This window comes from Mustela erminea, chromosome 5 (assembly GCF_009829155.1).
Source record: "Mustela erminea isolate mMusErm1 chromosome 5, mMusErm1.Pri, whole genome shotgun sequence".
In the NCBI taxonomy this organism is placed as follows: Eukaryota; Metazoa; Chordata; class Mammalia; order Carnivora; family Mustelidae; genus Mustela; species Mustela erminea.
Window position 1 is genome coordinate 100,828,478 of NC_045618.1, and position 25,634 is coordinate 100,854,111.

The 25,634-nt window shown below is 38.4% G+C and overlaps 1 long non-coding RNA gene across 1 annotated transcript in view; it reads right to left on the reverse strand.

Moving 5' to 3' along the window:
- The window catches only part of LOC116591385, a 119,523-nt gene that overhangs the window by 68,743 nt on the left and 25,146 nt on the right, over positions 1 to 25,634 (reverse strand). The window lies entirely within an intron of this gene.

A 25,634-nucleotide genomic window follows, 5' to 3' on the forward strand; every position in this document is an offset into this window, starting at 1 on the left:
CTCACATGAACTGGGGAGTAGTCCTCAGGTAACTGGGGAGGAAGACGGAGGGAGCAGTTCAAGTGACATCCAGAAGAGAGTAAGTAGGACCAAAGGAAAATTTCCTGGAACTGGGGCAGTAGATCAATTTTCAAAAAATGTTTACATAGTAATGCCAGTTGTTTCCTTCATTGAGATGCAATTAACCTACACCACCTTCTTATTTCTGACAATGTCTATAGCGGGCAACATCTGTTGTCAATGGAATTTGGGGAAATGAAGAGAAAAGGGTGATTCCCAGTTGAAATTGAGTGGGCCCATAGAAAAGACAACAGCTACAGAAGGGTTTGTTACAAACAAGGAATGGGGGAGATGAGGGTGCCAAAAAGAAGATGAGAATGAAGATACAGAAGAGAGAAAAGTGGTGGGAAAAGTTCCTGAGAAGTTACAGGAATTGGAGCCCGTGATATGAAAGGCAGTACTCTCCTTGACCGGGAGGAAGGACCCTCTCTTTCCCTACACCCTGTCTCAGCAGTTGGCACTACCAATCCGAATTCATCCCTATTTCCAAGCCTCCATATTTGGCACCCTATCTGGGCACACCATTTTTCCGACTTTTCTATTATTATCTGCCTGTCATGTCCTAGTCTCTCAAAGACTATTTTGCCATGCTTCACATGATGTCAGTCAGCTAAAACATAAAGTATCCTAAGACATACTGTCCAATATGCTACTTGCTACATGTGGGTATGGAACACTTGGAAGTGTGGCTAGGCTGAATTGAGGTGTGCTGTTAAGTGTGAAATGAATACCAAATTGTGAGGCTTTGGTATGAAAAAGTGTAAAATAACTTATTAGTTAAATATTGATTAATGTTGAAATGATAATGTTTTGAATATACAGGTTTAAATAAACTATATTATTTAAAATTAATTTCACCCATTTCTTTATCCTTTTTAAAATGTACCCCCTAGGGGAGCCTGGGTGGCTAAGTTGGTTAAGCGACTGCCTTTGGCTCAGGTCATGATCCCAGGGTCCTGGGATTGAGTCCCTCATCGGGCTCCCTGCTCAGCAGGGAGTCTACTTCTCCCTCTGACCCTCCACTTCTTGTGCTCTCTCTCTCTCTCATTCTTTCTCTCTCAAATAAATAAAATCTTAAAAAAAAAGGAAAGGAAATCTCTTTTTTTAAAAATAAAAGATAAAATGTACCCCCCGAAAATTTAAATTATATTGCTTACATTATATTTCTACCAGAAAGCAATGATCTAGACTAAAGGATAGTGGATTGGATGTACCAGTTACAGTCTTTATGAGAGTATAAGCCCCAATTCCTTGGGAAACCGCTGAGGCTATTCTAGATCTTGTAAACCCATTCCTCCCACCCTCGCCACTTCTTCCATCAGCTTCCTGAGAAAGAGCACTGATAGGTGATATTTTGAATTTTGTATAATAAAAAACATCTTTATTTTACCTTTACATTTGATTAATAGTTAAATATAAATTTTCACTCCGAATTTTTTAAGAATTGCTCTATTATTGCATATTTGCCATTTTATTATTATTTTTAAAATTTATTTTATTTTTTAGTAATCTCTACACCCAGTGTGGGGCTTGAACTCATGACCCTTAGACTGAGTTGCATGTTCTTCTGACTGAGCTAGCCAGACACCCTAGCAATGTGGGTATTTTAAAGGTTGATATTATTCTGATTCCCAATCCTTAGTATATAATTTTTTGTGTTTTTTTGTAGCCATTTTCTCCACCTCTAAAAGGTTTTAGGCTCTTCTCTTCATCAGTGGTGTTTTTAAATATCATGGTATTATAGTTCGGTGTGGGTATTTAATGAGCTCGTGTGTGTGTGTCTTGGACATCTTATGGGTCATTTCAATCCAGAAACTCATGTTCCTTCATTCTCATACTCTTTATTGGATAATTGTCCTTCCATTCATTTTCTTTGCTCTTTATTTTCCTCTGGATCTTGAAACTCTCTTATCAAACTTTTATTTTTGTATTTTTTGGTTCCAATTGTCCATTTCTGTAATATATTATTTTATATACTGGGAGAATTCCTCAGCTTTATTTTCCAACCAATCTACTGAAGATGTACTATTCAACATAGTCTCACTTTCTAATTGTTTATTCTCATAGCATCTAGTTCTTATTTCATGGATGCAATATCTTTTTTTTTAATCTCTCTGAAGATATGAATTATAGATTTCTAGGGTTTTTAAAAAAAAATTTCCTTCCACTTTCTGAATTACTCCTGAAGTTGTGGGCTTTTTTTGTGCAAGGTGATGGCTGACAAACAAGCTTTTTGCATTTGGGGTCCCCCTATATGTCAGTGCCTAAACATCATTTCTCCAGAAAATAGAACTTCTCTTTTGTCTTTAAGGGACACAAAGGAAGCAGGATAAGGAAAGAGGGCTATTGGTATTGACAGTGTGTGTTAGGGCTCAGGGAGGAGAGGCCTTCTCTTTAATGTGTGGACTTTGACTTAACTCCCTGCCTTATTATTTATTTATTTATTTAAAGTAAAATCTATGGCCAACATGGGGCTTGAACTCATGATCCCAAGACCAAGAGTCACATGTTCTATCGACTGAACCAGCCAGGCATCCCTCTTCCCCTTTTTAAAAAAGAATCTGCTCCCTCCTTCTCTACTCCTCTGTATCTAGAATTCCTAGGTGTGTAGCTTTCTCAGCTTCTACAAAAAGCAAAGAAATGGCCAATGTCCTTGAGACGGCAGGAGGTATAAGGGGTAGGAGGTGAGGAATATGTGTTCTACTACAGGGTAAGTCGAAATCAGGGGATTGGATCACTTATGCATACTTGGATCTCTCTTGATGTCATCAGCCTCCCATCCCACCACCTTCTGCACAACTGCAGGTGTGGCCATGTTCTGAATCTCTCCAGGAACCTGGGGGGTGGGGCGCTACTTGACTTGTTTCTCTCATATTCTCTCTAGGCAGTCAGGCAGCAAGCTCCTCTGCATTGCTGTATCAGTCACCTCTCTACAACACATTCCCATCTTGCACCCACCGGTTTTCATTCTCCAAATCTCTATAGCAATATGTTGAAGTTGAACTTTGACTTCGTTATTTACCAAAATCTACCATTGGAGTTTGGTTTTAGTTCTGGCCTTTGAAAAGCCGAAAAGCCAAACAATTATATCAACATGATTTCTGTCATTTCTGAACCCAGGTATGATCAGTGATCAGGTGATTGAGCTATCACCATATCAAATGAAGTGTACAATATTAGTAACGTGAGCAAGATGAGTCATTATGACCTTGTTAATATCTGAATATTCACTTTAAAATAACTAGCTGTGTCCTGAGGAAGAAAATCTCCTTATGCAATTTATAGATTGAAATTCTTAGTTTACTAAAGTATATATTTATTACTGCAAAAGCAAAATGCTTTTTACCAATTAATAAGTGGTTGCATAAGTTATCCATTTAATGTATAAGATAAAAACTTAAAAAAAATAAACAGAAATAGATTAAAATTAATATGAATATTAAGAGGAGATGCATTAGCTGGAGAATGCTATGAAGAAAAATATATACTTTTAAAACATTAAAAAAATTTTTTTTTGAGAGAAAGAGTGTGTGCATGAGTGGGAGGGCAGAGGGAGAGAGAGAATCTCAGGCAGACTCCATGATGAGGACAGAGCCTGACATGTGGCTGGATCTCACAACTCTGAGGTCATGACTGAGCCAAAAATCAAGAGTCAGAGGCTCAACCGACAGTCACCCAGGTACCTCAAAATACATCCTTTTGAAACAACAAATACATATGAGAATTTAAATAATAATACAAGGCAGAATAATAGAAACTTATTTACAATTCCAATCTTTTGCTGAATTGTTGGATGCAGAGACATTTGTAAAACTAGACAAAATAACTTAGAGGAATTATATTTCATTTTTAATTATTCAATTTCATTAGGCCTTGCATCTTCTATGAAACTGTTCTATTTGTGAATTGCTCATATCTTGTGAAAATGAGTAGGAAGCAGAATATCAATGTTGCTACTTCAAATTTTTACAAGAAAGAAAAAACTAAATTCTGAACTACAGCATACATAAGTCATCTTTTACTCAATCATAATAAAGAGTAAAAAGCATGTGAAGAAAAGGAGAAATATTTCTAGTAATCAAACATGTTGTTTCTCAGGGACACCTGGGTGGCTCAGTGGGTTAAGCTTCCGCCTTTGGCTCGGGTCATGATCTCAGGGTCCTGGGATCAAGCCCTACATCGGGCTCTCTGCTCAGTGGGGAGCCTGCTCCACCCCCCCCCCCACTGCCTCTCTGCCTACTTGTGGTTGCTCTCTCTGTCAAATAAATAAATTTTTAAAAAATCTTTAAAAAACAACAACAACAACAACAACATGGGGTGCTTAGGTGGCTCAGTGGGTTAAGCCTCTGCTCTTGACTCAGGTCATAGTTTCAGGGTCCTGGGGTCAAGCCCCACATCGGGCTCTCTGTTAGTTGGGGATCCCGCTTCCCCCCTCTCTCTCTGCCTGCCTCTCTGCCTACTTGTGATCTCTGGCTAGCAAATAAATAAATAAAATCTTTCAAAAAAAAAAAAAACCCAACATGTTTTTTTTGTTATCAATCTTCAAAACTATAGAATTTTCTCAAGAAGACAACACTCCATGATTTTGAGTCTATAGAGGCCAAAACTATAAATGGAATTTGTCCAAATGATTATTGAGTACTGACAATGTTTTTAGTAGTTGAACACAAAAGAGTTTTGTTTTATTTTTGAACACAGAAGATTTTTTTGCAACTTGCCTGAGCTATGGATTCTAAGTACAAAGTTCCTTCTAGAAAAATTAGGCACATCAGTTTGGATTTGGGGCCTGCTGGGCTGGAAATACTACATACAAATGTTGTGTGAAGACTTGACTTTGATCAAACAGCTCCTTTAACACTAAACAGCTTCTATTTCTATCTTAAATAAAGAGGGTGAATGGCAAAGCAGTTCCTAATTCCCTTTCATTCAGGTGAATCTGATGAAGAGTGACAGGAGGAGCCCGCCCTCTCCTGCTCACCACTAAGATGTCTGTAACCTCATTGCACTGTTCTTACTTTCTAAAGGCTATGAACAGACCATCATCTCCTAAACCCAAAGCCTCTATACTGTGGTTTCACAATGTCAATGACAATTACCTGACACTTTAAGTCACTAGGTTTCCATTATATAAATGTTTCTTCAATCAGATTTGCTGTGATTTTAGTCATGTGAGACCCAGAACTCTCTTGGCAGCCAAGTAAATTAGAAGTAAAGTTCAAAAGTATCAGGACCCATCCATCACAGAGTCCACAGGACATGTCCAAGGAACTGAAACAAAATGCAGAATTAGCACCTTGTAAAATAACAGAGCAGAATATAACTCAGGATTTGGGGGGGGGGGGGGCGGTGCAGCCTAACAGGAACACAATTCAATAGTTGCTTGCAGAGAAAGTCGTTAGCATCGTGGTGTATGCCAAAAAGGACACCAAACAGTTTTGCCTTGAAATGACAAGTGTCTTTTATAAGATATCTGCTGTAAGGAGCCTTCTATACTTCCATTCAGGGTTAAATGCTGCAATTAGAGGGCAGGCAGTGCAATCAGAGATACAGATAGCAATTCAAATATATCTATTTTTAGCCTTTCAGAGCCTATTGTGTTGACCTATTGCCACATTTGTAGATGAGGATTTAAGGACACATTTTTTTTCAAGTGCTAAATCATCAAATGCCTGCCTATCCCCAAAAAAGAAAGAGAAAGGGGGGAAAAAAGAGGGAGAGGGAGGAAGAAACCAAGAAAGGAAGGAAGGAAGGGGAAATAGGGGCAATGATATTAAGTCTGTTTCTGAAAATATTTAAGCATGTTTCTCAGGAAGTGGCTTGCTTCAATGAGATTGCACTGTCACCATCAATCAAGTTTTAACATGCAGGAATCAAAGAGGAGATAACATTTTACTTTGGGCAGTTACTTAACAGAGTAAGAAAGACCTGATAACTCAGTGATAACATCACAATGGGGCAATATCCTATAATAATAGTAGTAGTAGTAATAGCAGTGGTAGTTGTAGTAGTAGTAGTAGTAATAGCAGTGGTAGTTGTAGTTCTACTACTACTACTACAACTACCACTGCTATTACTACTACGACTAGTACTACTAAAATCTTGCTACTCCTCCGACCTAATTACAAGTCAGCAATCTTTAATATTGCGAGAGAGTGACCCCAGGAACCATATACAGTTGGCAGTGCTGACAGATTGTGTTTCTGCACAATACTGTCAAACTTCTAATATTTGATTGCTAACACTTTTTTGTAATAAAATTGGAAGAATATTTATAATTTCATAAAACTTCAGATTTTTTTTTGGTACCCTGGAAATTCAATCAATGGCAATGCTATTTGGTGGTAGCCTTTGCTTTGGAGGTCTAACTGGATTTGAACTTTCATCCAGTTGGCATCGGCATGTGCTCGCAGCTCTATTTTCTCTTTGTCTCTGTGGAATTTCACTTTTTAAAATTCCTTTATTGAAAGAAAAAAATAGAACTGTTATAAAATGTAGCACTCCCCACTCTCCTGCCTTGTGGTCAGGTCTCAAACAAAACTGCTAGTTTCACCTTGCTTTGACAGTTTCTCCCCAGGCTCCCACCAAGGTGTGAAACTTCTGGTCTTAACGGTTTTACAGCCAGTGCCTTTTAATCTCCCACATGCTCCTCCCTTGCTGTGCTCACTGCTGAACAATGCACGCTTGTATCACACAGAACCATTGATCTCACTTCTGCACTTCTGATACAGCAGCATGGGGAGCTGGGGGTAATACATGAGGTAAATTATGGGTGCAAAGCCTCATATTACTAACTGATGCCGGCTTGAAGTATTTCCTCAGCTTTCCCGGCTCTTTTTGTTCCATCGCCCTCATATTTTCTGTTTTCTGACCCTGGACTGACACTGTCCTGTCCTTCCTATTAGGCTGAGCCAAAGGACTGCTTTTGACCTACAAAAATGGAAATTTCACCTCATTCAACCCAACAAGGCTGAGACGTTTCTTTGTCCATCAGAGAAGATGCCAACCACTTGTCATGCTGGGAAGCTGTTCAAAACCTGTATAAACCCTTACTATACTGGGGAAATTTCCATCTTTTAAATCCTATTCTCCCTAGGGTAATGCCAGAAACTCACTTTTCCAGATTTCTTTAGACTAGAATATATGAATATGGAAATTAATGGTGAAAAAATTATGACTTTCAGAGAAGATGAATCCTCTTCTTCAATCAGATGCAAGATTTTTCATAATTTTTTAAAGATTTTATTTATTTATTTGACAGACAGAGATCACAAGTAGGCAGAGAGAGAGGAAGGGAAGCAGGCTCCCTGCTGAGCAGAGAGCCCAATGCGGGGTTCGGTTCTAGGACCCTGGGATCATGACCTGAGCCGAAGGCAGAGGCTTTAACCCACTGAGCCACCCAGGCACCCCAGATGCAAGATTTTTGACTCAGAAGAAAATGTCAGGAAGAGCTATTCTTCCTATAAGGAGAGATAGGGGTAGAGGTAGGGACTGGGAGGAGGAGGAAATTCTAGGACGCTTTAATAAAGTTCTATTTCTTGACATGGGTGGTGGTTATATGGAAGCTTGCTTTGCAATAATTCTTTTATGCTTTGTGCATTTTTTTGATTGTGCATTATTTTTCATTTTTTTTTTTTTAAATTCAACTCTGGCAAAGATAGGGGGAGACAAAGAGCTTCCAGAAGGCAGACTGGCTCTGGAAGTTGTCCTGAGCCCTGATGTTCACTGTGCTCTGTAGGAGGAGTCCTGTGGGGAATGGGGGTCTAGCTCTTAGCCTTTAGCCTCCAAGCCTATTTCTCTGGCTTTCCTAATGTTCTGTGAACTATCCTTTAGTAAATACTCTTCCTGCTCTAATGAGTTAGAAAAGGTTCTTGCATTGCAAGTAAGAGCTCTGGCTGATAAAAGGGAATTCAGATTCTTTTCAGGTGACATCTTAACTTGATGCTGAGAAAGCTGTCCTTGAGACCACCAGAATACTGGCTTCATGGTACCTCCAGACCCTAGAGATTCCTCTATTCTACCAGCAGGGCAAATAGGGTTGGAACCATGCATAGCATAGTTTCTGCTGCTTTGGATCAATTATCATCTTCTCTGAAAGTCATGATTTTTTCACCATTAATTTCCACTATTTCCCTTCCCACACTGCTCCCCAGAAAATACACACACACACACACACACACACACACATACCACCCCCACCACTGCAACCCAGGATACCCAGGAATATGTGAAAGTCATGACATACTTGTATACCACTAGAAGATTTAGGGAGAGAGATATTCGTCTGTTTTGTTCAGTGCTACATCAGAGCATTTAGAATGGTGCCTGGCACATATCAGATACCCAACAAATATATAAATTAATGAGTACCCTGTCCTGAAACGCACTATTAATTCACCTAATGAAGAACAAATGTTTATGTGACTGACATGCTAGTGAAGGCACTGGGTGGGGGATGTTGGGGGAATGCCCCTTCCCCCAACCCTCAGAATAGACCCACTTAGAGCTTTTCTTTAGTGGAGATGTGTGGCAATGCAGGCAGGAACAGTTTTGTTTTGTTTTACCAGTTAGCAGTGTTTTCCCTCTATCAGTCTCAGTTTCAGGTTAAACAGGAGGGAGGCAGCAATAATGCAGAATGGTAGGTGAGACGTTCAGATAGTGCCCACATCTTCTGTCCAATCTAGTGCCCTGACACAATGGTTGTGAATCAACGTTGACCATAAATAAGGCAATATTTGGGTGGCTATGATCTAATCAATATCAGATTCTATCACACTCTTCAGTGGCTTTTCGTCAGACTGGGAATTAAGTCCTCTCTACGATCTGGCCCCTACATGGTCCTCGCCCCTAAGTGACACTGCCTCGCCTGCCTCTCTGACCACCCTGCAGTTGCCTCCTCCTCTCCAGCCCCACTGGCCTCCAACATAAGCTTCTTCCCATTCTTGGTCCTTTCTCCCATCATTTCCTCTTCTAGCTATGCTCTCTTTCTCCCTTTTCCTTCCTGTCCTTCCTTCTCTCTCTCTTTTTTTCTGCCATCTCCACTAGATTCTTAGCTCCATGAAAGCAGGAGCTTGTTGATGCCATTCGCCCTTGTATCCCCAGTGTCTGAAACAATGCTTCACATACAACAGGCATGCAATACACATTTGCTTAAGGAATACATTAATCTTGACCTTTAGAAGCCAGCCTGACATCATTCTTTTCTAGGGTAAAATATTAGATCCCACACATTAAGCAATCTTGGTAGATTTTTCATAATTCTGAAGAAACTATGTGTAATGCAAAAAACCAAGCTTCCTGAGAAAAGCGTTCGTTAGAATTATGGTCTGGGATATCATTGGCTGAAGGAATGTGAGAACAGGAAGTGTTCTGAGCAGTTGAAATTCACCTTAATGGACCTAGATGACCAAGAAAAAATTTGGCATTTCGTCATCCAGAGCACTAGATTTATTACTGTTAATGTAAACATTGGAAACCCTCAATGTCTTTCATACACACTTCAGGGAATGATTATTCAAACAAACATGCTTCCCTTCCTAAAGGCCAGCTTGTATATTACTGCACTTAATTCTTATAGCAGCCCTTTCAGCAGGGCCTGTTATTATGCCCATTTTAGGGGGTGAAGAAATTGAGCTCAAAGAAATCAAGCAATTTACTCAAAGAGAGAAAGCCAGGTCTGTCATCAGAGCAGTTAGGAATTTTTACTAGGCTCAGAAATGAACAACAAGAGTAATGTATATGGGCTAAAGTCCTCGCAGACTCCAGAAAAAAATTCCCAGCTACTTCAAGGCTGGAAGATGATGACTCTGTTACCAGTCCTGCGTCCCACCAGATGTGACAGCTGATGAGTCACTTAAGATTACAGATGACATAAAAACTCAGACAATAAGAAAGAATCTATTTGGCTGAAGATATTTTTCAGCAAAATGCTAGAATATAAAAGCTCTTGGTGGATTTTTGGTTGATTTTAAAGGATTAACTACACCAAACTCAAAAGTAGCTGAGAGAAAAAGAAAGAGTTGGAGATACCTAATGATGCAAGAAACATTCAATGACTATCTGGCAGAAAAATAGCTCATATCAGGAAATTTGTAAGACACCATCTGGAACACATGATCCATTTTTCATGTACCAGAGTAACAGATTTGCTGTGACCCTAACAAAGCTAAAGCTTCAGGTCTCCCAGGTAACTTTCAAGGCTCTGTACCCAATTTTGTATGCTTTCTACATTTTATCTTAAAGGAAGGCCTCATAGAAACTTAAATAAATGCCCATTATTGCTTTAGAGGAAGGTTCCCTGTTTTATGGAATAGGTTAGCATGTAAGTTATAGTTTGTGGTCTTAAAATAGTAGGGTGGTACCCTCACTTTTTTCTTTTCATTAGCCATTAATGATAAGAAATAAAATACAAGATGTGAGTAAAAAAAGAAGGAGGAGGAGGAGGAGAAAGGGAAGGGAAGGGAAAGTAAAGAAAAGAGAAGAAAGGAAGAAAGAAAAAAGGCCCCATAAAATCTGATCAGTTTGTCCATACCCCACATGGGGAAAAGAGGTAAATTAAATAGTCCTGAGAAAGGTAACAGAAGATGAGCCACTGCTGAGAGGTTGCACCACTATGTCCCAAATCTGCTTAACTTTTTTTACACATATTCAGGGTTAGGCTGGGTTGGTGGGTTGTTTGGTGTTTATTAATCAAACATAACACAAAAATGAGAATTTAAGTAAACTTTTGTTAGTCATTTAATACATTTTAGAGGCTAATTTTTAAGGTTATCAAAGTGGACTTCAATAGGACAAAATGATACTGTAATTTCATTTTCAACACAAAAACAATGAACTTGACTATGCTGTCTCATTCAGCTCATACCTCAGGATTTTGTGGTGTGAATTGACTCTTACATAAAATGAACTTCATTCTTTATTTTTTTACTTGGCAATATATACTAGAGAAGACCTAGAAGAAACACTATTGTATTATTAAAGTTATTCTGAGTCTGTTTTACATAGACTTTTTAAAACATTAACTCATGTTCACACCTAGATATAAAGACAATGGACATTCTAACTGGCCCCAAAATGATATGTACAACATTAGGTAGAACACACCAAAAAATGACAAGAGAACATTTACCTTGCCAATCAGATTAATAGAACCAATAGAGGAAGTGGTTCATCCAGAGGGTCATCATACTCATCAAAATTATGAGTATAAATAACTTTAAAGTTTTTGTTTTTTGAAAGCTTCAGTTAAGTTCCAAGAGTCAGGGGCGCCTGGGTGGCTCAGTGGGTTAAGCCGCTGCCTTCGGCTCAGGTCATGATCTTAGGGTCCTGGGATCGAGGCCCGCATCGGGCTCTCTGCTCAGCGGGGAGCCTGCTTCCCTCTCTCTCTCTCTGCCTGCCTCTCCATCCATCTACTTGTGATTTCTCTCTGTCAAATAAATAAATAAAATCTTTAAAAAAAAAAAAAAAGTTCCAAGAGTCATCAGAGCTTTATTCCCTGAGCAGTGGAACAGGGAGCTTTGAATTCCTTCTTCTTAGTCTAAACTGGGGAGTTCTCAGAATCTTAGAGTCATAGGTTATTTTTGTGGAGGCTTAAGAAAGAGAAACAAATAGAACACTTAACTTGTGCTGCCAATATCTTTTTCCATTTTTCCATTTCCTGGTGAAACCTGAGTGTGGTGTGTGTGCATGCATGTATGTGTGTGTGTATCTGTGTCAGTGTGGCAACAGTGGTGATAGTAGTTGGGGTGGTGGAGGGGAGTCTGCTTGAAGCATAATTTTAACCCCAGGTCTTGGTCAGATCTTACCTTATCTCCACCTCATCATGATATACATCACATTGCCCCCCACCCTCCATTTCTCCACTCACCTAACAACCCCCACCCATGCACACCTCACGGTGTCTGTGGTTTATCTTTTCCAACCAAAAATAGATTTTAATGGGGGAATGAGAACAAAGGAAGGAAGGAAGGAAGGAAGAAAGATGGAGAGGAAAGGAGGGTGGGAGGGGGGGAGGGAGGAAGGAAGGAGGAAGAAAGGAAAGGAAAGGAAAGGAAAGGAAAGGAAAGGAAAGAAGGGATGCCTGGGTGGCTCAGTGGGTTAAGCCACTGCCTTCGGCTCAGGTCATGATCCCAGGGTCCTGGGATCGAGCCCCGCATTGGACTCTCTACTCAGCGGGGAGCCTGCTTCCTCCTCTCTCTCTCTGCCTGCCTCTCTGCCTACTTGTGATCTTTCTCTGTCAAATAAATAAATAAAGTCTTAAAAAAAAAAAGAAAAGAAAGGAAAGGAAAGGATGGAAGAAAGAAAGAAAGAGCGAGCTACCACCAAGACCATAATCACTAACCAACCATTGATGCTCCTCATGGCCCACCTCTATCCTAGAAAGAAGGACACCCCCAGAAGTGGAGTTGGAGACTGTTATCCTTCATGATTATAGATGCAAAAACATTTAAAAAATATTAATAAACAGAATTTAGCCATATACAGATAACTTACACCACGACTAAGTGGGTCTTCTTCCAGGAATGCAACCTGGTTCAATGTATGAATACCACCATATTAAATGATACAGTAAAAAATCACCTGATAAATCTAAAACTCATTTGTGTTTTGTGATATTCAGAAAAAACCCTCAGAAAAATAGGAGTAGAGGAGAAATTCCTCAACCTGCAAATAAGCATCTACAAAAAAACTTAGAACTAACATTATACTTATTAGTGAGACTGTTTTTCCCCTAAGATCAGGAAGCAGGCAAGGATACCTACTCTCACCACCCTTATTCAACACAATGCTGAAATTTCTATTTTGTACATTAAGAAAAGGAAATGAGATGCATACACAAAAAAGAAGAAATAAATCCTATTTGCTGATGACATATGCAGAAAATCCCAAGGACTACAACAAACTAACTAACTAACTAACAAACTCCTAAAACTATTAAGTGAATCTGATGAAGTGATAGGTTACAAGATAAACATATAAAAATCAATTATATGTTCATATACTAGCAATATACAAATAGACACCAACCTGTATAATTGTTAAAAAAAATGCTCAAGTATAAATCTAAGAAAATATGTGCAAGAATTGTGTGCTGAAAGCTACAGAATTTTGGTGAAAGAAATCAAGGGAGATCTAAATAAATGAAGAGACATACTGAGTTTACAGATTGGAAGACTCACTCTAACAAAGATGTCAGTTCTCCCAAATTGATGAGGTTTAAATAATCCCTATCAAGGGACAGGAGCAAGATGACAGAGGAATAGGAGACCTAAATTTCTTCTGGTCCCAGGAATTCAGTTAGATAGTTATCAAACCATTCTGAACACCTAGAAACTCAACAGTAGATCAAAGAAAAGAATAACAGCAATTCCTTTTTAAAAAAAGATTTTATTTATTTATTTATTTGTCAGAGAAAGAGAGAGAGAGTGAGAGTGCGCACAAGCAGGCAGAGTGGCAGGCAGAGGCGGGGAGAGAAGCAGGCTCCCTGACGAGCAAGGAGCCCAATGTGGGACTTGATCACAGTGCCCTGTGATCATGACCTGAGCCGAAGGCAGTGGTATAACGAACTGAGCCACCCAGGCATCCCTGTAACAGCAATTCTGTGTAGAGAAAAGTGACCACTTTATTGAAGGTAGGACGTGCAGAGAAGTGAATCCGAGGTGATATTTTGGAAGATAGACTGCCGGGGGATAGGGAGCCTCTGTCAGCCAGTTCCTGGCAAGTGATAGAGCCCTGGAACACAAAATCAGAACTTTTAGAAGTCTGCTCCATTGAGGGACATGGCTCCAGTGGCTAAGAAGGGGGAGGAATCCTCTCTGGATCAGTGTGGTCTCAGGATCTCAGGTTCACAGAAACACCAGAACTGCCTGAGTGGGGCTGAGCTCCCAGGTATTGGAGCAGGGAAGCCAGCTTCAGGGATGGGGCCGAGGAGTGGGTTCTCAGCTCGGGCTTGTCACAAACCATGATCTGAGGCACAGTCAGACCACTACTCTTTGAGCAGGGACCCCACAAGTAACAGATCCTGTGAGACCATCCCCCTTCCTCCCCTGGGAGGAGCACCCTGGGACTGTGCTGCAGGAATCTGCTGGGTTTGGAGAGTCCAAACTGGGCCATGCACCAGAGATAGGAACACTCAGTCACAGGCCAGATGAGCACGGAGCACAGACAAAAACCCAGGGACAGGAGTGATCGACTGCTTTTCTCTAAGGGCTCACTGAAGTGGAAGGGCCGTGACCTCTCGGCTCCTCTAGTAGTAGAGAGTGGGAGGCCGCCATTTTCATTTTTGTCCTCCAAAGCTGTATGGAAACCTTTCAGGGAAAAAAAGCTACTGAGAGCAAACCTGAGCAGGTTACTTAGCCTGGCCCCTGGCAAGGGCAGTGTAGTTCCACCTCAGGCAAAAACATTTGAGAATCACTGCAACAGGCCTCTCCCCCAGAAGATCAGCAAGACCATCCAGTCAAGAACTAGTTTACTGATCATTGAGAACCATGGAACTCCAGAGCTAAGGGAATGCAACATATAGAATTCATGTCTTTTTTTCCCATGATTCTTTTGTCTTTCAAAGTTAAATTTTAAATGTTCTTTATTTTTTTCCTTTTTTGTTTTTAAAAATTTTTCCTCTTTCCTATTTTAACTGACATCTTATCAATGCCTTTTTAAAAATCTTTTTTAGTTTTTATTTGTATAGTCATATTCTATCCCTTCATTGTATTTAACCTTATTTTTTTTGTGTGTATATATATACACATATATATATGTGTGTGCATATATATGTGTGTGTGTGTGTGTGTGTGTGTGTGTGTGTGTGTTTTTCTTTCTTTAAAACTTTGGGATACAGTTTCTTCTAACACACCAAAATATACTATAAATCTAGTGTATGCCTTGGTTCTAGTATTCCAGCCTGATCACATTCTCTCCTTTTCCAAAAAAAATTTTTTTTCTTTCCCTTTTCAACCAACTTCTTATCATCTTTACAGTCATATTCCATCCTTTCATTATATTTACCCTTATTTTTGGATATATATAAGTTTTTATTACTTTAAAGTTTTGGGAGGCAGTTTCTCCTAACAGACCAAAATACACCCAAAATAAAGTGTGTAGCACTGTTCTATTCATCAGCTTGATCATATGTATATTTTTTCCTTTCTTTTCCTCCCGATTTTGGGTCACTTCTGATTTGTTTAGTTTGCACTTTCTGAGGTTGTTGTTACCATTTTAGCATTTTGTTCTCTCATTCATCTATTCTTCTCTTGACAAAATGACAAGGCAGAAAACTCACCTCAAAAAAGAACAAGAGGCAATACCAACTTCTAGGGACCTAATCAATACGGACATTAGTAAGATGTCAGAACTGGAGTTCAGAATGGCAATTATAAACATACTTTTTTGGTGAGAATATTTGCATTATGTTCATCAGGGATGTTGGTTTGTAATCCTCCTTTTTGATGGGATTTTTGTCTGGTTTGGTGGTCAAGGTAATGCTGGCCTCATAAAATGAGTTTGGAAGTTTTCCTTCCATTTCTATTTTTTGGAAGGGTTTCAGGAGAATAGGTATTTATTCTTCTTTAAATGTTTGGTAGAATTCCTTCTGGGAAGCCATCTAGCTCTGGGCTCTTTTTTGTTGGGAGATTTTTGATTACTGCTTCAATTTCCTTACTGGTTATGGGTCTGTTCAGGTTTTCTATTTCTTCCTGGTTCAGTTTTAGTAGTTTATACATCTCTAGAAATACATCCATTTCTTCCAGATTGTGAAATTTGCTGACATATAGTTGTTCATAATATGTTCTTATAATTGTTTGTATTTCTTTGGTGTTGGTTGTGATCTTTCCTCTTTCCTTCATGATTTTGTTAATTTGGGTCCTTTCTCTTTTCTTTTTGATAAATCTGGCCAGGGGTTTATCAATCTTATTAATACTTTCAAAGAGGGGCACCTGGGTGGCTCAGTGGGTTAAACCTCTGCCTTTAGCTCAGGTCATGATCTCAGGGTCCTGGCATCAAGCGCTGCATCGGGCTCTCTGCTCAGCAGGGAGGCTGCTTCCCCCTCTCTCTCTGCCTGCCTCTCTGCCTACTTGTGATCTCTGTCAAATAAATAAACAAAATATTTAAGAATAAAAAAAATACTTTCAGAGAACCAGCTCCTAGTTTTATTGATCTGTTCTACTGTTCTTTTGGTTTCTATTTCATTGGTTTCTGCTCTGATCTTTATTATTTCTCGTCTCCTGTTGGGTTTAGGCTTTATTTGCTGTTCTTTCTCCAGCTCCTTTAGGTTTAGAGTCAGGTTGTATATTTGAAACATTTCTTGTTTCTTGAGAAAGGCTTGTATTGTTATATACTTTCCTCTCAGGACAGCGTTTGCTGCATCCCAAAGATTTTGAATAGTTGTGTTCTCATTTTCAGTTGTTTCCATGAATTTTTAAAATTCTTCTTTAATTTCCTGGTTGACCCACTCATTCTTTAGTAGGATGCTCTTTAGCCTCCATGTATTTGTGTTCTTTCCAACTTTCTTCTTGTGACTGGGTTCTAGTTTTGAAGCACTGTGGTCTGAAAATATGCGGGGAATCATCCCAATCTTTTGGTACCAGTTGAGACCTGATTTTTGACGCAGGATGTGATCTATTCCCGAGAATGTTCCATGTGCACTAGAGAAGAATGTGTGTTCTGTTGCTTTGGGATGGAATGTCCTGAATATATCTGTGATGTTCATTTGGTCCAGCGTGTCATTTAAAGCTTTTTTAAAAAATTTTGTTTTATTTTTTCTGTGTTCCAAGATCCATTGTTTATGCACCACACAGAAATATTAGATTGGCAACACACCCAACCACAGAGACCTGGTAGATCAGAAAGGCCAGGCATGATATATTCAGAACACTAAATGAGAAAAATATGCAGCCAAGAAAACTATATCTAGCTACTGAAAATAGAAGATGAGATAAAAAGCTTTCAGGACCAACAGAAATTTAAAAAATTTGCAAACACCAAACTAGCCCTACAGGAAATATTGAAACGGGTCCTCTAAGCAAAGAGAGAGCCTAAAAGTAACATGGACCAGAAAGGAACAGAGACAATATAAAGTAACAGTTATCTTACAGGCAATACAATGGCACTAAATTCATATCTTTCAATAGTTACCCTGAATGTAAATGAGCTTAAATGCCCCAATCAAAAGACATAGGGTATCAGAATGGGTAAAAAATAAGACCCATCAATATACTATCTGCAAGAGACCAATTTAGACCCAAAGACACCTCCAAATTTAAAGTAAGGGGGTGGAAAACAATTTACCATGTTAATGGAAATGAAAAGAAAGCTGGAGTGGCAATCCTAATATCAAACAAATTAGATTTTAAACCAAAGACTATAGTTAGAGATGATGAAGGACATAACATCATAAAGAGTCTGTCCAACAAGAAGACCTAACAATTTTAAATATCTATGCCCCTAACATGGGAGCAGCCAATTATATAAACCAATTAATAACAAAAACAAAGAAATACATTGACAATAATGCAATAATAGTAGGGGGCTTTAACACCTTCCCTTACTAAAATGGACAGATCATCTAAGCAAAAGATCAACAAGGAAATAAAGGCTTTAAATGACACACTGGACCAGACGGACATCACAGATATATTCAGAACATTCCATCCAAAGCAACAGAATACACATTTTTTTCCTAGTGCAAATGGAACATTCTGCAGGATAGATGACATCTTGGGTCACAAATCAGGTCTCAACCAGTACCAAAAGATTGGGACCATTCCCTGTATATTTCAGACCATAATGCATTGAAACTCGAACTCAACCACAAGAGGAAAGTTGGAAAGAACTCAAATACATGGAGGCTAAAGAGCATCCTATTAAAGAACGAATGGGTCAATCAGGAAATTAAAGAAGAATTTAAAAACTTCATGGAAACAAATGAAAATGAGAACACAACTGTTCAAAATCTTTGGGACACAGCAAAGGTGGTCCTGAGAGGAAAGTATATAGCAATACAAGCCTTTCTGAAAAAACAACAAAGGTCTCAAGGGCCTAAAAGAGCTAGAGAAAGAACAGTAAATAAAGCCTAACTCCAACAGGAGATGAGAAATAATAAAGATCAGAGCAGTAAACCAATGAAATAGAAGCCAAAAAAACCAGTAGAACTGATCAATGAATCTAGGATTGGTTCTTTGAAAAAATTAATAAGATTGATAACCCTCTGGCCAGACTTATCAAAAAGAAAAGAGGAAGGACCCAAATTAATAAAAACATGAATCAAAGAGGAGAGATCACAGCCAGCACCAAGGAAATACAAACAATTATAAGAACATATTATGAGCAACAATATACCAGCAAATTTGATAATCTGGAAAAAATGGATGCATTCCTAGAGATGTATAAACTACCAAAACTGAACCAGGAAGAAATAGAAAACCCAAACAAACCCATAACCAGTAAGGACATTGAAGCAATAATCAAAACTCTCCCAACACATGAAACTGGACCATTTCCTTACACACACAAATATAGACTCAAATGGATGAAAGATCTTAATGTGAGACAGGAATCCATAAAAATACTTGAGGAGAACAAAGGCAGCAACCTCTTCAACCTCAGCTTCAGCAGCTTCTTCCTAGAAACATCACCAAAGGCATGGAAAGCAAGGACAAAAATGAACTATTGGGACTTCATCAAGATAAAAAGCTTTTGCACAGCAAAGGAAACAGTCAACAAAACCAAAAGACAACTGACAGAATGGGAGAAGATATTTGCAAATAATATATTAGATAAAGGGCTAGTATCCAAAATCTATAAAGAACTTATCAAACTCAACACCCAAAGAACAAATCATCTAATCAAGAAATGGGCAGAAGACATGAACAGGCATTTCTGCAAAGAAGACATCCAGATGGCCAAGAGACACATGAAAAAATGCTCAACATCACTCAGCTTCAGGGAAATACAAATCAAAACCACAGTGAGATACTACCTCACACCAGTCAGAATGGCTAAAATTAACCAGTCAGGAAATGACAGGTATTGGCAAGGATGCAGAGAAAGGGGAACCCTCCTATTCTCTTGGTGGGAATGCAAGCTGGTGCAGCCACTCTGGAGAATAGTATGGTGGTTCCTCAAAAAGTTGAAAATAGAGCTACCCTATGACCCAGAAATCGCACTACTGGGTATTTACCCTAAATGTAGTGATCTGAAGGGGCACGTGTACCCCAATATTTATAGCAGCAATGTCCATAATACCCAAACTATGGAAGAGCCTAGATGTCCATCAACAGATGAATGGATAAAGAAGATGTGGTGTGTGTGTGTGTGTGTGTGTGTGTGTGTGTGTGTGTGTATAAAGATATATGCTATGCAGCCATCAAAAAATGAAATTTTGCCATTGGCAATGATGTGGATGGAACTAGAGGGTATTACGCTAAGTGAAATAAGTCAGTAAGAGAAAGATAATTATCATAAGATCTCATTGATATGAGGAATATGATAAACAAGACAGAGGATCATAGGGTAAGGGAGGAAAAAAATGAAACAAGATGTAACCAAAGAGGGAGACAAATCATAAGAGACTCTTGATCTCAGGAGACAAACTGAGGGTTGCTGGAGTGGAGGGGGGTGGGAGGGATGGAGTGGGTTGGGTCGTGGACATTGGGGAGGGTATGTGCTATGGTGAGTGCTGTGAAATTGTGTAAGACTGATGAATCACAGACCTGTACCCCTGAAACAATACATTATATGTTAACAAAAAAATTGATCAAAAAATATATATAATCACTTTCAAATTGCAATGAGATTTTTATAGATAAAGGCAATATTATTTAAAATTTATATGGAAAAGAAAACCACTAGAATAACTAAAATAACTTCAAAAAAGTAGAATAAATTGAGAAGAATCAGTCTATCTGACTTCAAGATTTAGTATGTTGTCACAATAATAAAAATTGTAGAGCATTTGGGGTGAAATGAATAAATAGATCAACAGAACAGAGCAGAAAACCAAAATATAAACCCACATAAATATGCTGAAGTGATTTTTGATAAAGATAAAAAAAATTCAATGAAACAAAGATAGCTTTTTCAACAAATGGTGACCAAAGTGATTATACATCCATAGGCAAAAAATAACCAATGCTTAACTTACACCTTACAAAAAAAAATTAACTCAAAATGGGTCATGGATTTAAATGTTAACATGAAACTATAAAACTTCTAGGAAAAAGAGAGGAGAAAAATCTTCAGATTCAGGGGTAGGCAAAGATTTCTCTTTTTTTAATTAGTTAATTTTTTATTTATCTTTTTTTTATTATGTAATGTTAGTCACCATACTACATCATTAGTTTTTGATGTAGTGTTCCATGATTCATTTTAGGTGAAGAGTTCTTAAACTTGAAATCAAAATTGAGATCCAGAAAAGAAAAAAATTGATAAACTGAATTTCACCAATATTAAAAACTTTCTCTCCATAAAAGTTCTGCTAAGAGGATGAAAAGACAAGCTACATAATAGGAAAAAAATATTTGCAAGTCATATATCTGATAAAGGACTAGTATCTAGAATATATAAAGAATTCTCAAAACTTAACAGTAAAAAAGCAACCCATGGACAAAAGATATTTCACCAAAGAAGATAATATAGATGGAAAGTAAGTCCATGAAAAGACTATTAGCCATAAGAAGAATGCAAATTTTTAAAACCACAATGAGATATCACTAAACACCTATCAAAATGGCTAAACTAAAAAAAAGAAAGAAAATACCAAATGTTAGAGACAATGTAGAAAAACCAAAATCATATGTTTATTGCTCATAGGAATGCAAAATGATACAACTACTTTAGAAAAAAGTTTGACGGTTTCTTTAAAAAATAAACATGCAACTCTCATACCCAGCAATTGCACTCTTAGCCATTTATCCCAGAGAAATGAAGATTTAATTCACACAAAAATCAGTATGTAAATGTTGATAGTTGCTTTACTCATAATTGCTAAAAAAAAAAAAAATGGAAACAACACAGCTGTCCCTCAGTGGGTCAATTATTAAACTACACTACTTCCATACTGTGCAATATTATATTCAACAATAAAAAGGAATGACTGATTGTTACATTCAACAACCTGAATGAACCTATCAAGAATGATACTGAGTGAAAAAAGTCAATTTCAAAAGGCTTTTCTCATGTCTATAAATACATGATTCCATTTATAATATAATACATTCTTAGAATGATGAAACTAAGAAAGGGAAAATAAGTCAGTGGTTGTCAGGAACTGAGGAAGAGGAAGACGTGGGAGGAAAGTGGGGGTGGTTACAGAAGAGCCATATGAGCAATCCCTGTGGTGGATGGAACTGTTCTACATCTTGACTCTATCAATGTCAATATCCTGGTTGTGCTAATAAGCTATAAGTTTGCAAATACTACCAATGGGGAAGTTGGGCAAAAGGTACGGAAAATCACTCTGTTGTTTCTTACAACTGCATTTCAATCTATAATTACCCCTAGATTAAAAGTTTAACTTAAAAACTAAAAAGTAAGATTATCGTTTTAACCACAGATCTCCGTAAGAACTACCTTATCTCCACTGTATCCTGTTATATATCATGCCTCTTCCCACCCTTCCTCATCCATCCACATGTGAACCACACAGTATCTGTGGTTTACTTTTCTTGACCAAAATTAGATTCAAAGAATGTAATGTTGGGACAGATAGGTACACTAAAAAATGCTGCCACCAGGACCATCCCCACCAACCAACCGCTGGTTCTCCTCATGGCCTCATCCTCTCCTACTCGGGCAAGAATGATGTTCCCAATGGTAGAATGTAAACCTGGTGATTCACAGACCTGTACCCCTGGGGATAAAAATATATGTTTATAAAAAATAAAAAATTTAAAAAAAACCAAAAAAACAAAAGTTAAGAATCCATCCAGGGCTTGGGATTACTATGTGGTGACATGTCTTGGTCCTAGCTGACTCCCTGCTACCCCTGATGTTTCTCACTGTCCTACCATCTTATTTCCCTTTCCCACTACCCATACCTGTTTCTTACTTTTGACATGTTTTTCTTTTTTTCCTCACTCTCTGTTCAACAATAATCTCATTATTTCTCTCTTTGGTTGGGAGTGGGGGGACACATAGGCCTTTTGAGATATGTTAAGCATTGCACTTCCTTTTTGTCTTAATAACAAAGGAAATGTAGTATGAGATGAAACAAGGACAGTATAGTCTCCTTCATACCTTGATTTACTCTTTAATTTAGACCAGGTAAGAAAAGACAAAGGGCTACATATTTGATTCTCCAGCTGTTGCCAATTCTGGCTATGCATTATGACCTTGAAAGGATAGGGGGCTTTTAAATAAACACCAAAGCCTGGCTCTATTCCACATTCACTGACTCAAAACTCAGGGCCTGGGACCCAACACTGGTGCCTTTATCCAAAGATTACTTCGATACCCAGGTGCTAATGGGTAGAATTATGAGATATTCTATTAATGGCTCAGTGGGTTAAGCATCTGCCTTCAGCTCAGGTCATGATCTCATGGTCCTAGGATTGAGCCCCATGACTCTCCCTCTGCCGGCTGCTCTCCCTACTTGTGCATACTCTCTATCTAATTAAAAAAAAAAACCCAAAAACAAACAAACAAAAAAACTAAACTAAAAAAAAAAACTAAAAGAAAAACTGAGCTATTAATAATTCTTTTGTAGAATTATGAGAACCATAATTCTACAAAACACATTAAAACAGGATTCACCTCTAAATCAGACCAAAAGCAGATACTCTGTAAATTAATCTGAGTTCAGCAGGCTCTTGGGTTGGCAAAACCCTGAAGCAGGACATCTGGGATTGGAAGAGCTGAATTAGAAGCTGGGAAGCTGAGTTGACTCCAGGAGGTATTGATCTTTATGAGGAATAAAACATCCCTCCTTTAAACCAGAACTAAGTCACAAGTCTAGTGCATTATAGGGGAAACACAACTGGGACCCATTTCAATGGGAGCTGACATTGCCTTCTCTAAAATAAACATCAGTAAATGTTTAAAGAATGTTGATTTGTAGTATCCTGTATTCTTTTGCTAAGGCTGCCATAGAATTGGATGGCTTAAAGAACAAATATTCCTCCTATTCCTTGATTTGTAGATAGTCACTTCTCCCACCATCTGTTCACATGACCTTCTCCCTGTGTTCATGACTAGCTCTGTATCTGAATTTCCCCTTTTTATATGGACACCAGTCATACTGGATTAGGGCCCCCTTTTACTCCAGTATGGCCTCATCTTCACTAATTACATCTGCAATGACCCTATTTCCAAATAAGGTCACATTCTGAAGTATTGGGGGTTAGGTCTTCAACCTATGAATTTTGGGAGAATATCATTAGACCCATAACAAGGCCCACTGTTTTAGCTACCTCAGGGGTGCTCACAAGGGTTGATGTGGCTTTGGGATAAGGAGAAAGATAAGAAGATTCAGAGAGATGGAAGAGAATGGGGGGCCTGGGATGAAGGGTGTGGGTGAGAGAATTAATTATCCAGAAGGAGGAAGGGGAGTAGTATAGTCCTACTCTCTCATTTCCTGGCACACTGTTAGGCATGAACAGAACGGGAATGAAGACACGCTAAGCCATAGCCATGGAAAAGCCTGCAGAAGCGATAGAAAAAACAGAAGAGAGGTGGGCAGTTCCCACTTCCAACCAGGGAACAATAGTGGAATAGGACAGGTGCTCCTAACATTCCCCTCTAGGGGACAGCAGGAAACTCCCTGAACCTTGCTTTTAATATCATGATATTTGGATTACTTAATTTCTTTTTTTTCTTTCTTTCCTTTTTTTTCTTCTTTTTTTAATTTGATATAGAGGGAGTGTGGACAAGTAGGGAGAGCAGCCCGCAGAGGGAGAGTTTTGGACTTCAATCCCAGGACTGTGGGGTCACGACCTGAGCTGAAAGCAGACGCTGAACCAACTGACCCACCCAGGCACCGCTAGATTACTTAATTTCTTAGAAAGTCAAAGAAGATTTAAAATACTAATGAAATAATTAAAAAAGTAATTTTTAATATTACGTAACATGGTAAGTTGACTATTGTAAGAAGAAAACCAACAAATTCACTTTGGACTCTTTTTTAGGGGTCTGGTTGAAAAGCACACATTGTCTAATTTACAAGGCATGGCTGGTTTACCCAAGAAATGGGGTCATATCTAATATTAGTTCCATTTTACTTTATATCAAACTAGTATGTTTTTTTTCTGAAAACTTGAAATAACTATCATGGGCTATCTCTCCTAGGCTGGTCATACATAAAGATAGACAATATTAATATCAAGTTTTTTAAGTCCCCATGAAGATCAAGCTGCTTGCCTAACTCCCTTAGTCTGTACCAAAACTGTAATTCAAACCTGCTGTGTGTTTTGTCTTGCTAAAATGGGGTTTATATTTCTTTGCTGTTTGTTCAAGAGGATAGAAGTCTCTGAGAAACAAATTAACATTCTATGCCTAAATTTAGGTCTTAGTTTCCAGAGAGAAATCAAGACATCAGTATAAATCTAACGGTATGGGAAGACAGGAATGATGTTATATAATGGACTGGCTTAAAAATATGCTGTTAGGAAATACCTGGGAACTAATCAGCAAATACATGAAAAATGGCTGTGCTCAGCTCTTCTCTCTAATTCTCTGGCTGCTTTTTGTACTCTTTCTTTTACTGTTTGGTTCATTTCAGTCTAATTGGCTCATAGCCATGATGCTTCTCTGAAGGCTACTCAAGATGCTTACTGGTCTAGCTCTGAATTTATATCCTCTAGCCAGGCAGAGCCCAGCTTTACATAATATTTTCCTTTTATGAACATATTTGATATAGTGTTGTCCTTTATTAAACTTTCTATTTTTGTAAATTTCACGATGTTCATGTCTTAAGAGAAATATTTGGTACTTAACAAAAAACAACTCTCTTCCTTACAAGAAACTTAAAATTATTAATTTTGGACATTTCCAGTGATTTTTATTTGACCTTGGAATTCCCCAATTTTTTTTTAAAGATTTTATTTATTTATTTGAGAGAGAGACAGTGAGAGAAAGCATGAGCAAGGAGAAGGTCAGAGAGTGAAGCAGACTCCCCATGGAGCTGGGAGCCTGATGTGGGACTCGATCCTGGGACTCCGGGATCATGACCTGAGCCAAAGGCAGTCGTCCAACCAACTGAGCCACCCAGGCATCCCCCAAATTTTTTTTGATAAATAAGTTAAACTCTTAAGGATGAAAGTCATCTTTATATTGCAAAAGAATCATTTACAAGTATTTTTTTTAAAGAATTTATTTATTTAGAGCGATCATAAGTAGGCAGAGAGAGGGGGAAGCAGGCTCCCTGCCGGACCTGAGCCAAAGGCAGAGGCTTTAACCCACTGAGCCACCCAGGTGCCCCATTTACAAGTATTTCTGAACCACACTGACTCTCTGCTTAGGAGCTCATGTCCAAGGAAATGTTTTTCCTTTGAAAATTCATTTTATGCTGCTCTGAGTGTTTTGAATTTGGTTAGTCCCAAGAATTCTCTTTTAGTAGATATATTAATTCAAGTCTGGATTTTGTAATCATG